The sequence below is a fragment of the Macrobrachium nipponense genome, chromosome 45, assembly GCF_015104395.2.
Source record: "Macrobrachium nipponense isolate FS-2020 chromosome 45, ASM1510439v2, whole genome shotgun sequence".
Taxonomy (NCBI): Eukaryota; Metazoa; Arthropoda; class Malacostraca; order Decapoda; family Palaemonidae; genus Macrobrachium; species Macrobrachium nipponense.
In genome coordinates this window covers 45,425,746-45,442,290 of record NC_061105.1, presented here as the reverse complement: position 1 = coordinate 45,442,290, position 16,545 = coordinate 45,425,746, and the positions used below count along the sequence as shown (strand labels likewise).

General features: G+C 37.1%; 2 long non-coding RNA genes across 2 annotated transcripts; one reads left to right on the top strand and one right to left on the bottom strand.

The window, feature by feature from the left end:
* The first annotated feature begins 2,955 nt into the window (after window positions 1-2,955).
* LOC135214151 (uncharacterized) lies at window positions 2,956-6,592 on the top strand. Its single transcript, XR_010314299.1, has 3 exons — window positions 2,956-2,981; window positions 5,580-5,783; window positions 6,345-6,592. It is a non-coding gene; the product is annotated as an uncharacterized LOC135214151 (long non-coding RNA).
* Window positions 6,593-7,095: 503 nt separating this feature from the next.
* LOC135214150 (uncharacterized) lies at window positions 7,096-16,155 on the bottom strand. Its single transcript, XR_010314298.1, has 3 exons — window positions 16,025-16,155; window positions 10,698-10,733; window positions 7,096-7,269 (listed from the first exon to the last, which is right to left on the bottom strand). It is a non-coding gene; the product is annotated as an uncharacterized LOC135214150 (long non-coding RNA).
* Window positions 16,156-16,545: the final 390 nt, after the last annotated feature.

Sequence of the window (16,545 nt, the reverse complement as noted above, 5' to 3'; positions counted from 1 at the left end):
GTTTCCCTTTTAGGATTTCGTCTGCTTTTCCCGACGAGAGAGAGAGCAAGTCTGCTAAGATTTCTGCAGTTATAGACAAAGTTCAACTTTGTATTTGTCAAATATTTACGTAACGTTTTTCGTGATCCAGATTCACTGCATTGTTTATTGAATGATGTTTTGTTATATTTTTTCTGTTATTTCATCTGCCACAAACGGTGGGGGTTTCAGTTAGTGTCTTGTTCTATGGAGCTGTACCCTTTATCTAAGACCTAAGTCATAACGTAGAAAATTAATTATGCCATATCACCAACGATATCTCTGAAATATTCTTATGACATGAAATCTTTCAAAACTGTCTTTAAAATATATATTAAAGTGAACGGAGTATGGTTTGAAATACTGTTCACTTCTGTCAGGATAGTGTTTGGAACTTGAGTCACGGACTTGACCTGGCTCTGGCTGTGGTTCTTCTTCTCATCCAGCAGCCATCTTAAACTTAGTTTGCTCTGGTTATCATCGTCATTATACAAAAAGTGAGTTCCGTTACTTATTCTTTATACGTATGTTTTGTATTAGTTAAGGTGATATATCAATGTAACCTGCCAATAAGTGCCTTAAGCGCTTGCAAGTGTATAAGAGACTGTCGAGCTGCTGGCACCCTATTGTAAGAAAACCGTACCCGGGTCCCCGAAGTGTTAAAGTCCTACGCTGAGTTAAGGCGTCTTTAATCTGGCTGTTCAGTGAAACTTTTAGGTAGCCTAGTCTGTGCGCCTGTAGGCTAAGGTTCAGCAGTCAAAGTCGTAGAGATGATTCTATTCCAGTCTTAGGTTAAGCCACCCTAATGATCCTAGGAACTGAAATTGTGACACAAGTTCTTGTTTATTCTGTGGGAATGAAGCCCTTAAATGAGTTAAAAATGAGTCTGTGCATTCCTCTGCAGTCTGGCACATTTGGTCGTCCTGTAAAAGTGCTGGCAATATTCAGTGCCCAAAGAGGTGCACGGAATTTAGCAGAACCAAAGATGTATTTTGGCGATGGAGGGTGGGTACAAAGAGTCACCATTTCAGTGTCACCTTCCCATTTTTTAGAAGTTTGGATGAAAATCCAAATGTAAAGCCTACGAGAGAGAGAGAGAGAGAGAGAGAGTGAGTTGCCAGCTACCGTAAGTCGACATTCATTCCCTACAGTATCTGCACGTAGCCGAGTGACAAACAGTAGTTTTATAAAACAATGTTGTTGCGGGATGAAGCAGGTTTTATGTATGTGGGGTTTGTTTAATTGGTCCTTTAGTTCTTATAAAAGTTTTTGTTTTCATTTGTCTTATCCTTATTTGTAGGACGTAGGGCCAGGCCATGACGTCACTGGTCGTTGACCAATCAGGACGCTCTCTACCGCGCTGTTTCTGGCAAGGTCCATGGTTTCTGACCCAGAAGAAATGGCTCTAACGCAACAACCGTCGTATCTCAATGGAGAAAAACGCTATGGTGGTTCGTAGTTAAAGTGGAAGTGACCGAATAGGTACAGCAGAGACTTTATATATATCGACGCCATCAGAAGGCTGGTCATCTGGCTAGAAAAAAGAAAATATTTGAGATAAAAAAAAAAAATGGCCACGAAAGTCATATTAACTGGAGCGGTCAGGCGCCACGTCAGAGGTAAGGTGCATTGGTTTCAGCCCTGGATGTATAGGCCCACCAGTACCCTATAGAATATGCGTATATCCGGCATGTGTTGCATACATAGTTATAGGCTTCCTGCTTATGTTTGGCTGAGCTTAGGTCAGTATCAATAGGTAAAACCATTTGTATACCTGGTAGTCAGTGCACAGACTGCATTCTGTACAAGCGCACCTCAATGATATAACTGCGACGGCGGGTGTATAATTGTCGATGTTCCCTGTTGCTTGACAAGACAACTTAAATTTCATAAAATCATAAACCTTTTCGATGTCAGTAAGGGACCCTAGACCTAATACCAACACATGGCATAATGAATGAGCTCGTAAATTTGTCATGAACAGGGAAAAATTTGACAATGAATTGCAGGTAAACAGCATTCTCTTGATCGGTACACATCCCAACATTTGAATGAAATGGAATCCGAATCCTGAGTGTTCGTCCGTTTTAGCTCTCTCTCTCTCTCTCTTCTCTCTCTCTCTCTCTCTCTCTCTCTCTCTCAATCGTCTCTCTCCTCTAGCCTTATTAAATGGTGCTGTTAAACTTAAATCTGCACCTTTTCCGCAATTTATATTATTAACCAGATGCTGTTGTTAAGATTATGATCAATATAGGCTTAAATGTTATAGCTGTTAGCTGTTTTAAATGGATGATGTAGCCAATAGAGTCAAACTTTATCCCTTATTGATTAGTCAGCCTTTTTGTGTGTTTCATAGGCCTTCCTTTCATTCATTTAGGAGATAGTTGTGCGTGTTTCCTTAGAAAATCAGTATGCCACTATTGATTTGATTTAAGCAGAGAATTATCTTCATAGTTGCTGGGTGACCGGTGTGGCTGGCAGCCAGTGGGTTCATGGCTAAAACTAGACGTGGTGGATCAGTAGTGTGTCAAAATGTATTTCATTGCATGTAATAGGGATGGTAGGGCCTCGGGCTACTCCTCACTCCTTAATGACTTAAATTTTTTTATGCTAGTTTTATTTTGATTTTTTATTTAATAAGGAATTTGTTGTACTTCCTGAATAAAAAAACTGGTCAGCTTCCGTCATGTCAAATTAACACTTACGTGCCTGGTTGGAATATTCTCAGTTTTTAAGATTTCATTTGGATATGAATAAAAATTAACTAGTATTTGCAGATGCAAGATTTCTGAATGTTACCAGTCATGTATATTGCTTTTTCTATAAGAATTTTCTTCTCATTTGCAGGTTCTTTAGAATTCCCAATAAGCTCCTTCAGAAGATATCTCAAGACCCTTATCACAATTAACGTGTCTAATTTACAGGAGAATCTGATTGGGATGTCATTGTCTAGCACCGGACAGGTAAGGTTTGTTGCAAGACTAGTCTGGAGTAATTCGAGTTTATATGTGCTAGTTCCAGTCTGCTGTTCATGACTGCATAGCCTTTGAATAAATTTCTAGTGTTAGTGTTTATAGAAGTCTGAGTGAAATATCAGATATTCATTTTTTATGATTATTTCAGGTTTCTGTAGCTCATAGAACGTGTTTATATTTGCTTGGATGATTGAGAAGCTCTCTCTCTCTCTCTCTCTCTCTCTCTCTCTCTCTCTCTCTCTCTCTCTCTCTCTCTCTCTCTCTCTCTTAAATAATTCACTTTGATTTTTATAGATCACAATAGGTAATCATACTTCATACTGATTCTGGGAGAAGTAAATATATCCTTAGGATTTTTGTCAACTGAATATGTGTATTCAATCTACAGTTTTTCATCATTCTTCATTGCTATGTGATATGAACTTAGTTGTTTTTAGCTTTGTTTGTTGGTGAGTCGTTATTTTTTTTGTGTTTGTTCTTTTTTTTTTTTTTGGTGAGTCGTTATTTTGATTTCATTTTTAACAAATGTGGATGGGTGTACCGCACATATAAAACCACTGGGATCCAAGTGTTTTGTTAGGAATCTTGGAAGTCACTTTTAATCACTTTTAAACGCCTCCTGGGCCTTTGAAGTCAGTGTGTCCCAATGCCACTTACAGCAGACATCTTCAGTTGCTCAGTTTTGTACAGTCGATTCAAGCAGTGGGTTCTACGATGCCTAGTGCTTGATCTCTCCAAGGTGCTTCTTTTCATTAAAGCCTCTTTTAAAGTGTCTGAAACACAGTGAATATTCTTTCCTTGGCCTTTTCCCTCTGTATACACCATCCATGGTAATTTGCACTTCTATATACATGTTACGTGCCCTGTCAATCTCACAAGTCCTGGTAGGTTCATTTGAGATGGAAGTTTTGTTAAAACAGAAGTCATTGTTTTAGGGTCTTCTCTTGTTCTCTCTGTCATACGTACGCAGTAAGAATGTCTTTTAATGTTTTTGTTTGTTCTAAAACTACATTTTTGGGGTTAAGACTGAGTGATATTTCCTTGTGCAAGATTTATAAAGCTTTGTGCCAGCTTTCATTCCTTATAGCGAAATTCGCAGATGACAGTACCACTCTCTCTCTCTTGCGCGTGTGTTAATTTAACCGAAATAAACCTCGTAGATTACTTCCAAGGAGACGTTGAAATCTCTGTTTGTTCAAGTTGGTGATGGCAAAAGAGAGATATCTGAAGGGACCTTCAGGCTTTAAGTAATTGCAGAGGTTTTACACTCAATAAAGCAGATAGTTTATCTATAGTTTATGAATTGTTGAACCTTCAGGTTATTTGTGAAAACTGGTATTAGATCTCTTTAGGAATACACTTTATCATAATTACGTCTGAGACGCGCGCACATACACACGGAGAGAGAGAGAGAGAGAGAGAGAGAGCGCGCGCTTGGCTATTATCCACTTACCTTCAGATCAGATTATAAAACAGGTTTAAAACTGGCCCATGATCGAAAGGCAAATTAGAAATACCTTGAAAAGTCCAGTTAAGACGGGACAGTATTAAAGATAATGTGAGTGTATCCTATAGCCTTTTTCTAGCTGTAATTCAATTTCCACCTGTCTTACTGGGCGCTGTTCACAAATGTGTTGACAGTCAGTGAATATTCCCTAACTCAGAAGCTTATTCAAAAACTACTGTAGTAAGGCAATAAGTGTGTTTTGTGAAACTGAATGGTTAGTGGCTGGTGAGAGAAAATACTTTATAATAATAAAGTGAGAGAAATGCAGAAAAGTCTTCCACCTATTAACGACACAGACCGTGATTGATTTGTTCTTAGTATTGCTGTAGCATTTTTCTCGTACTGTAGCTTCCTGTATTTAGTCTCGAGTAAATTTATGTGATTTAATCATGTTATGATACAGTGCCTGTTTATTAAGAAAATGTTATTCTCTTAAATTTTAATGTTTACTGTTGTTGTTGTTTACTGGCTGACATCAGTTCTAAATGGTTATCTCTTGTCTTGCATTCCAGTTTTCAGTGTACATACAATCAGCAGTTTCCCTTTTTTATACACGATAACGGGGTTTTAGCTAAATTATGAATAACTATTTATTGAACCTGGAATATAATATTGGAGGGTGCTGTGCAGTGGTTGAGCAATTAGTATTTATTTGCAAGTATTAGAAAGGTGAAATTTGATCCAGGACTGTAGTTTTTGACTTGTCATCTTATTGAGGTGCATATTCTGCCTGCGAGTCCGAAGACCTCAGTTCCTCAGTTAGAGACAATTATGTCGCTATGCTTAATAAAGAGAAATGATATTATGAAGTTTTTAATTGGAAAGGCATCCCTACAATTAGTCAATAAGTTTGAGTAAGATGTTTATGAAATATTTGCCAGGAGGATACGCCTAGTAATTATCATTAAATTTAGTCTTTAAAATCTACTAAATGTGCGCAATATACGAAATATGATTTTAAAGAGTTTTAACTAACGTTTTCATTTTAAATTTGTTTATGTTTTTGAAGAACAATATAGGATAATTGACGTGTATAGATGTTAGTGATATTGGAATGTTACCATTGCTGCTTCTTTCAGAATGAAATACTCTTCGCTTCGATGGCTGGTTGTTGCAAGGAATCTTTTTATTCTTTGAACCGCGTCTTGGGAGTGGAAGTTCCAGTTCCTGGAGTCGATTTTTTATAGTTTGAATCACGTCTTGGGCAAGGTCCTTTTAATATACTCGGTGTATATTTAAAGGACCTTGGTCTTGGGAGTAGAAGTTCCAGTTCCTGGTTCATGGTGAGTTGTTCTTTGAAATATTTTCTGTAATAGTTTATGAACCTGAATAAAATCTGGGTCTTATATTTTAGAAATAGTTATTGTAAATTGTAAAGAGAATTTTGGAGAGTGGAGGTAGTTCTTTTTGCTGTTTCCTTAAGATTTCAAACTACACTTGTCAGTTGTAAGAAGCGTTCCAAGGAACGAGAACGGACCAGAGAACGGCTGGTATACGCATTCAGAATTTTGATTCATGGAAGGTCAGCTTCATTGCGAGAGTTTATTTCCTTCTTTCTTTTGAGAGATCTAATTTGCAAGTAATGAAATCTAATTTGCAAGTAATGAAATCAATATTCAGTATCATAGTCACTGCTGTCTTTTGAGTGATACGAATCTCTCTATTTTCATATAGACAAGACTTTGTAGTTTCTTCTGAAAGTTATCAGATTTTTTGTTTAGAATTAATAAACATTCATGAAATTGTAAATTAACATTCCCTAGCTTGTGAAAGGTGCCGAGTTAAGAGTCTCTAGTACATAGGATGTTATCGTAGTCATAGTTTATTTTATTATCTCTTTGTAGGAGTTAGCGCCGAGGACGAGAACTGCTCTGAATCCTGCAGAGAGCAGCACCGAGGAGTGATCTGTTCTGGAGTCCTTGCAGACACAGGACGAGAACTGCTTTCAATCAATCCTTCTGGAGTGCAACACCGATAACGAGAACCGTTCTGAACCATGAATGCAGCACCGTGGACAAGTACTGTTTTCAATCTACCAAGACTGCAGCACCGAGGATGAGAACTGATCTGAGAAGAGGGAAGCTCAACTCCGGGTGGTGTGGAAAAGAAAACATGGCAGGGTGATCATTTTTAGTTTTTTCGTAGCTGTGGCTAGTTCGTAAAATATGAGTTATCTGTGTATTCTTAAAGGGAGACGGTTGATTTATATACATTTATTTAGCTCATTTTTCGTAGTTTCTAAAACTGCTTGGCAGACGTTCTGTAAGTTGGCTAACATAACGGTATCAAATGGTTTTACAGTGAAAGGTTGTACAAATTTATGAAGCTAATTTCTGTAATGTTTTTGTACAAATTTATGAATGTTTATTTTTGTAGCATATAAACAGTACCAGTGTTTGGCATCCGTTCTCTGGGTTGGCTCATTTTGTACCCTACATGATCAGTGAACAGCAGCAACCTTTTATAGTTGTTAATGAGGAAGTAAAAAAATATCTTGGCATGTATGGTCTTTATTACACAAAAAGGATTATACAAGCAGACAAAGGTCATTCTGGTCTTCGACCCTCTCGGAACAAGAGCGCTCACAGACCCGACTCCCGCCGAAAAAAAAAAAAAAAAAAAAAAAAAAGTTGAGGCGTCCAGAAAAAGGAAAACTACTATAACATCCTTGGATTATCAGCTGCTTATTTAGTTTCACTTGAGTTAACGGCGATCCTCTTCCCTCCCCGTTCTCTTCTCTTGCCTCTCCTAAATTACTCTCGAGCGTCTCTAAAATAAGAGAAATGAGAATTACAACAACATGCCTCATAGGGAAACTACAAAACAAAGGACCAAACTAATGTCGACTGTTAAGAACTCAATGATATGGACTTAAGAATTCAATCAATCGATATTAAGAACTATCATAATTGTATATCTTATCTTTTCAGGTTATGAGAGTAAGTTTTGAAAATCTTCAGTTGTCAAGTTCTGAAAATCTAAGCTTAAAGTTTTTAAAATCTTCAGTTGTCAAGTTCTGAAAATCTAAGCTTAAGTCTCATAAGTTGTCAAACTGTTGCAAAGTAGATTGTGAAACGACAGTTTATAAAGGATCTGTATTAGTTTGCAATTACTAAATACGTACGAAATGGCAAATTTAAAAATTAAGACGAAGTCTATAATGAAAAATTAAAAGCGCTGTAAGAGAAAGTAAAAATATGCTAATTATCTGGTTAAGTTAAAAATGTACTAAATTACTCAATGTTAAGTAAAAATATGTATTTAAACTGAGACCATCCACTAAATTCAGTACCTCAGACCGAAGGATATTTTATAGAGAGGGAATGGAAGTTAATAGTAGCAACAGTTAACACTATATTCTAGGTGGTTTTATTTTACATGTATTTAAAAACTAAATTTTTACTCAAAGCAAAATTAAACTTAAGAGCTAGAAGCATGTGATATGTAAAGCAATATTCAGAAAAATGATCAACTCTCTCTACAATTATTCAATGAGTGACAGCTTTTAAAGGCAATTTTAATTCATATTTAACCTGCGCGTGCTTCTGCGTTACTAACTACCAATCTTTACTGGTAAATGTTTAGTGATTACAACACTTACGATACCATACTTAGATATTTTAATACTTACATATCTTATAGATAATGACTAGCAGAGTTATTGCTAAAGGACGAGGTGCGATATTCGGAAAAGCAGAGCGTGAGCGTTTTGCGCCAAAAATAAATAAATAAATAAAAGAAAAAAAATACGTACAGAAAGATGAAAGACTGTTCTTAATAGTAGTAGGAAAAGATGGAGAGCAAAATTCCCAAACAGAGGAGAGCAGCTGTCATATATTAACCAGTCGAAAAGAAATCCCATTCTTGGAAAAAAGAAGGGATGGGGAATGCTGCGGAAACAGCTGGGTTTTTCAATACCAAAATTGAAAAATTTCCTCGAAGAGAGAGAGAGAATCAGTCCCAAACATTTTGAATACGATGGGGTATTAGGTAAAAGGCAACACTAGTGCCTGGCAGTTAAGTTCTTAAGTTTGCTTGCGTTCTATTGGTAACAATTGCTATAGCACATTGCTTTTTCACGCTTAAGAGACTAAGTGGTGCTTTACCATGCTTGCTTAATGCAGAGGTGTGACAATATGCAAAATAATGTACATCCGTGTAGTGTTTTAGGTAAGTTAACAGTAACTTTGCAGCAAAATAGAAAAGCTATTTAGGCCAATCTTCGATGGATAAGATAGGCATACATAACCACAAACCAAGAACTGTATGAGCGTCTTTTTTTTTTCCAAAAGGTCTTGGCAATATTTAAGTACTATAAAAAACTAAACTAACTTCGTAATTTCTACAAATTTAGGAGTGGGATTTTGCGTCATTCAACGGTATCTGTAGCTACGTATCCTGTAATTTTAAAATACATGTTCATCTTACAAATTGATTTGTAAATTAATCAGTAATCTACTGGTTTTAGACCACTGAAAGCAAACCTCACAAAAAATCTTAGCACTCGACCTGAATGATTGTAACAAAAATATACGAAATGCCTTTAAAATACCACTTGCACTAACTCTTGCAGGATCATTTCTGGGGGAAAAAATCAATGCAAAGAGAAGGCCGTCAGGTTAAGGGAAATTAATTAATCAGGCTAAGGGAAATTAATCAATTCTCTCGCTCTCTCTCTCTTCATTGATGGTTACCCTGAAATGCATAGCTTATTATACGTCGATCATACAAAAAATGGACTTGCAAGAATCGAAATTCACAGAAGCATTAAGCGATAACCTTTGATGACATCTGCCTTTGGTTACCCGTCATAGGAACAATGGTTCTGCATCCAAGAACATTCAGAATGGCGTATAGGGGTCTACACTTGGGTACTATGAAAAATTTACTTATCCGGATAATGAGTTATCATAATATACAAAACTTTCATAATAAAATCATGAGGCTGTTCTGGGCTCGGATTAAAAAGTTACGTTAAAAGTAACTTAAACTCAAAACAGCTTCAAAGTTGAGACAACAATTGGCAGACCGGGCAAACGGATAAGGGCCATTGAAGACTAAACTGCAGTAATTATCCAACTGCACAGTTTGTTATATTGCAAGGGAGGAGTTGTTGAGTTACCATCGTCTAGAGAACTTGACATATAACGCGGCATAGAAGATGCCTTCTTAACGAGAGAGAGAGAGAGAGAGAGAGAGAGAGAGAGAGAGAGAGGAGAGAGATAGAGAGAGAGGGGGGGGGGGGTGGAAAAAAATTGCTAAAACTTTTCAAGAAATGCAAGTTTTAACTTTGATTTAATAATTTCTTAGGTTTAAAAAGAAGGAATACTCATTATTCTTTAAACCACTGGCAAATCTAGATTTTTTTAATGAAAGAATATCGTGTATAATGCGGCCTATATCAAGATAAGAGTGGTTGACCGAGTGTAATTGCACATAAGCTTAATAATGTATCATACCCGAAAATCCTCAAGGATACTTTTGTTACTAGGCTAATCCAAGTGGATGCCTAAACTTTTCATCGCGGGGGAAGTTTGTGATATTGTTTTCTGTGATGCTCTTTTAAAAATAAAAATTATGGCGAGACTACGGGAGACAGACAAGACCAGAAAAGCTGCAAATTTCCTTAAACACACTACGTCATATAAAGAAATTTACGCAAAAACAATCTCTCTCCTTGACAAATTTTGTTTTAAATGACGAAATATATAAATTTATATTTTACGTAGGCGGGGGAGGAGAAAAACGGAATTATCAGGTCGAGCGGTAGTTGAAAGTAATTGACAGTCAGCAAAATATTTCCATGTTTATATCTCAAGTTTGTCTTCGGGTGGGAAATTGTGGGATAGCCTGGAATCAGTTAGTATTTGATTCTATTTTAACCCAAATTTAGGAGCCCTGCTGAATTAAACCAAACATTGAAAAATTCGGAGAAATTGGACGCTGTCAATATCATCCTAGTAAACAAACGATACACATAGCAGCAGCAGCAGTACAAAAGGTTTTTAACAATTCACCGAAGTACGATCCGATAACAGGAAATATTTGCCGTATAAAAAGGATATAAGGAAGCTTGCCTGTAATTACTGAACTAAAATTCTGTTACTATCCCCAAATTAAAGATTGCAAGAGATAAAGAATGGCAGAATTTAAGAGACTAGATAGAAAGAATAATTAAAAACAAATGGAACACTCACCAGCATCTCACTCGGGTACGAAAGTGTTCTTGGAACCTGTAGAACATGAAAGTCAAAATTAGTAAGATATGTGATAAGTATTTTTACGTTGTTCTGTTCACATTCAGTCATACATTACAACAAAATCAACAACCACAGAGCAAGAATGGGGATAATCTACATTTCTCTATTGATTAAATTTTGAAATCCTAAACATTTTAGTTGAAACAATGAGGGGCCTGTTGTACATAAGAGTACATTAAGTTACAGAGTACTACAAATATCTTTATTTCTTATCCTTAACCTTACGCATAAGTTAATACCACTGCATCCATCAGCAACATGTACTAAATACTGTATTAACTCTTTAAGGAACAAATTAATTAATTAATGTCGACCATCGTCAGATTTAAACTAGCAATACGACAGGAAAGCTAATGCCCTTCTGTATCCAGACAAAATAAAATTACGAAGGCATGGTCATTAAGGCATATGGTGATTGTAGGAACATTCCAAATATGTGTCTGGTTACTCAGCCAAGAAATTCTGTACACTCATGCCACTCTCGAGCCCAGATAACAGAATAACTTTTTCACAGGGCTAATTAAAGGCTTTGCCAAACCTTGCAGGAACCTAAGGTGTTGGTTGGAAAGGGCAAGAGTCAAGAGAACGTAACTAGGGAATTAAAATATACTGTCCATTAAGAGTTCACAAGCAATAAAGTTCATGAAACCAATGAAAATAGCAAAATCAACAGACTTCACAAAGCAAAATAAACTTGAGCTTCTGCTTGGTGGTAAAATAAGACAACCGAAGAATGCAAAATGACCAGGGCAGATTCATTAATATACCCTTAGACACCTTTACTTTTTAATCTTATGGTAGTGTTCGAATCATGACTGTGTTGGGCAATTAATGAAGTATAATAAAAATTCTTATTAGGAAAGACTGAATAGCTGTATTCACTGTAACACAGTATATATTGTATATATTTATCTATTAAAAAGACAAGAGGAGAAGACTACCAGCAAATGGTAAAAACTGGACTAAGTTGAAGACACCAACTGGAAAAGTCGAATCGTAAACTGAAGGCCAACCGTTATTCTTCTAAGAGGCCAACTTAGCTATCATCTGCGGTTTCCCATCTCACCCTTTGTCCTCCTCCTGACCTGATTTTGGACTTTCCCAATACCGTAAGTGCATAGTCAAGTCTCACAAAAACCCAAGTGGAGACTGCAGAAGTTCTTGCCACCCTCAGAAAGGACGTACCACCCAGGATCGACGTCAAAATCTGGTGATGTTTTCGCAAAGAGAGGTATATACCAGAGCCGCCTAGGTGCTTCAGGTGTCAAGATGTAAGGCCACCACAAAGACAGCGGCAAGGCAAAGTTAGTGCTTGGGGTTACAGCAGGAACTACGCCATGCCTCCCAAATTTAAGAATAGGGAACGTCCCGATTTTTAAATGATTGCATTTCCTGGGAGATAATACATTACAGACTACAAAAACGACCCCAACACCCAAAAACTTCATTCATCCTTAATTCAACCACTGGCCCCTGCACAACCAAAGGAAGCTCCAGTCATACCTCATGAAACTGCATAATCTACGGCGTCTTCACCACCACCTTCCTGATTTGTTCAGGAAACCCTATCCGAGCCTCAGAAGGTTAATCAGGTCGCAAGAGAGAAGATTTTCTATCCAATGCAAGCTTAATTTGGGGAAAGTCTTACGACGCTCAAAACGCAGGTTATCAACATAAGACTTAAGTCTCTCTCTCTCCCAAAATGGTTTTTTCCCTCTGTCCTTTCTAGTCTTATATATAACCAAGAACCATTAATTAATGTATTGCTTTGGAAATATGGTCCTAAGATTTGTTGTCCCATAAATACGGTTTTGTATTTTGATCGATCATCTTTTTTTATTTGCCTTCCAGGTCATCTCTTGCTTCAGGACTCACTGCTGTAAACTTCCCGATAAAAATTTTCTTCAAGACAAGAGTATGTGAACAGAGACCTGAAGGCAAATATATGGTGAAACATCCAAACACAAAACGAGACATGCACAGGAAATCTACTCCTTACAAGCAAATAAAAAAAAAAAAAACTTTACAACCAACCAGCACTGAAATACAAAGGCTGGATTTGCACACATCAATACTAAAAACTCACATTCAATCCACTAATACTTCATTAAACCCAATTTTAGATATCGATATTATGAAAAGCAGAGAAAAACTAAATATATTATCTACAAGTGATTTGAATCACTAACAATACTACTTTCAAAACCCTTTAGACTTCCACACTCTTTCGGGCAATCAAAACTAATAATTCATTGACTACTTCGTGAAACACTTATCAGTGAATAAACTTATTACGCTAAGCAAGCATCGGACGACCTTTTATTAACAAAGAACCATTGCACTTCTTAACCGAGATCAGTAAACTTATGGAATTACCTCCATATTCAACTAAGTTTCCATAGTTAAATAACAACAAAACGATACGGAATACTGTAGAACAGGAAGCCTCAGATTGTTATTGGCACCTCTCAATACTAGAAAATCACCACACCACACAACTGCTCACCGTTGATTAAAATGAGGACTGTTAACTTTGACTATCCCGAGAACCTACACGCAAGCATTACTTGACCTTTGAAAAAAAAGTGAATGGGAAGTGATAGTAGTACAGAATCTTCCAGCTCATCGCCTGCTCATGTGGCCCCATACAAAGTGAACTGAATCCGTCCATTTGTAACACCAAAACTACAGAGTTGACAAGGGAAAATGAAGTCACTACCATAAAACTGAAACACTCAAGATAAATGCAAAGAAATTCTCTAATGAAAACCGGTTTTCCCAGGCCTACAAAAACCTTACTCCGCGTTAATATTATGGGCAACAGAAATGAAGATTCGACAAATCCTCTGATGGCAGACCATTCTGTTTACTAGTAATTTGTCAAATGAGAAAACAGTTTGTCGCACCAAGTATGTAGGCCAATTAATATTTTGGCAGTATAAAACAACAAATACACGAAACATGCAACATAGAATTGACCACCAACGATCTCGACTCTAGGTATACATAAGGTCAGATGACGCGCAGGCTACCTGGCTCGCAGAGAGAGAGAGAGAGAGAGAGAGAGAGAGAGAGAGAGATAGTGGTAGTAGTAGTAGTAGTTTGTTCTTGATAAAGGATTTGCAACAGTCATTTCTTAAATAACACTGGGCAATATCACCGACAGATTGACCTGCATTTAAGTCCCGAAGATTGTATCAACCATCTTAGTTGTACATCAGAATTTCAAGCAGACGTTTCGGTATACCTACAGTGCGACTTTGGACGTATCTAGAAAACAGTTTTCAAGGCTTTTCTAGTCCTGTGGTACAAGACAGACAATAATCATGGTAAGTAACAGTGCGGTTTATGGTTGTTTTACAGTGTACTGACAACACTTTAAAATATTTTACAAATTTTATTTCTAACTTGTTTTATGAATTGTATGTTTCTAGTGATTAAAATTTTGGTGTTTTTAAGTTACTGTATGTTTTGACTACTCTTTTGTGAAAAAACAATTAAAGGAAACTGGCATCCGACATGGGAAGTATGGCAACACGTTCTTTCGCGTGACGTCATTACAAGTCTGCAAACTTGAAGTGCATAATTTAGCTAGACTTACGGACCACATTTTAATCCCTAACCTCCTCCCGTCAATCTAAATTGCATAAACCTTTCTAGTTGGTTAATTATTTCCCCCAAGCACTAAATTTGCTTAAACCTTCACGATAAGAATTTAAACCAATAATAGTACTCTAGGGTTGAAAGATTTTCTGGTGCATCAAAGTGTGCTGTATGAATGCGGATATTTATTGCAGTAGTTTCAAAGACACTGAAACTATCCCAGAAATCCTACAATTATGGAGGCCCAGTGGGTAACCGGGATGTTTTGGAGTTGGGTAAACAAAACGAGCATAAACCCGTGTGAGCTACACCCGCTTTGAAAACGTTCAATAACCTTTCTTAAATCTCAGAATTTGAACTTTCAAAAATATCTTGGACACGTTCTAGTTCATCCTTGTATTTCACTCCTGTATGTTCCCATCCAAAGCCAGGCTTCACTGTGGTTCCCCATAATTGTATGGTATAAGGGGGCCCGATATCTACAATACGGTTTTGACGAGATTATAAAAATCACGAAAAATATAGTTAGATCTAGGTAATAACTCCGAGTCGGGTATTTTTTTTGGAAATTATTGTTTCCTATAGTAATTGGGTTGCTTACGAATTTGCAGTTTTGGGAGGTTGCCTGTAACCCCCAGGGGCTAGCACTACACACGATGAAATACATATGACGCCCCAATCCCTAGTGGCTGCCGTATTCTCGGGAACGTTCCTTGCAGTCCCTGCGGAAGTATTACCTACAATTACCAAAGTATTAATAGAAAACTAATGCAAGGAACGAACCTTTCTTTCAAGATATGCCTAATTTCAAAACTCCACTTTATCGGTGAATTTTGAACAAAAGAATCCTTAGGGTTTCACCATTGATCAAGTACAGTACCCAGACTTTTAGATGCATGTAACAAAAGACGGTGAAAATACGCTAGCCACAGGGACGAAGTACATTTGTCGAACCAAAGAATGGGAACATGAAATGCATTAAATACTTCAATACTGAAGTTTTTCATATTAAGCATAATCAGAGATCCATCGAAAGTATATTGGGTAAAAATACCTTTTTGTTTATTCCGTGAGCCAATTAACGGAAGGGCGAGTCCCATAAACATGAACGAGAAAGTTTGATCTCATTTACCAACAACACCTTTAAATGTCAAAACAAATGTATACTGTCAAGTGATACTCTAGTACAATTACGACGAAAAGACTAAGCCTCCGTAAAAGTTTCTGAAGATAATACTGGGCCCCATAGCAACTTGACACGTCATAATATCGCAAGTCTAGGGCCACGCATACAAGATTTCACTATCCCTCACAAAGGGAAAATTGTAATACAACTACTGGGCCCTTACCAAAGATGGCCACGTGCTACTATCCAGTCACACGCAGGTCTTTTCAATCACAAACCAATACAAGGAAATCGTTTACATAAGTAATTCTGAGATATGATGCTGTTCAAAAGTCTTCTTGGTTTTGCCGCTATGGCATTTTGGCAATCACATTTGTGCTCTAAACTAACAACATTTCACTCCGCAGTCATCAGTGCATTTGGAATTGTATACATAAATAAATGCCTGCACTAAAAAAACTTTAATCACGAAAATACCTCGCAATAGTAATCAAATAACCCGACAATTATAATTGAGAAAACAAAGGCACACTACCTTCACAGTTGTAGAAATCTCCAGAACCTTCTTTACAGCGGACACCACAGCCACAAAGGCTTCACTACAGAGATTTCTGCGACATTCTTTTCCTCTTGGTCTATTTCAGTTTTCTCTTGACTTCTCTCATTGGTCAAGCCTCTGCGCTTCGCAAAGATAATACACGAAAGATGGGAAGCTCAAGCCACAGCCGCATCGGCCGCATATAATTTAGTACCTGGCATGAAATGAAGATGGCGGTGCACTGCACCTGCCTATATCGTCTGTTTGTTTACAAAGACAATCCATCGTCTGGATCTTGTGGGAGCATTCATATGGGAGAGCATAAGTAGGTTAGTTAAGTTAGAGTGTTTTACTTTCTTTAATTTCAAGTTCACTAACCTTTTAAATCTTATGATTGAATTTTCCTATATGTATGGATAAAAAGCATTCAAAATAAAAATAAAAAAAATTACATGCAAACCAGCATATCTGCTCCCACAAGATCCATTCTTACCGTTTCATCTATGTTTCTGCATTAT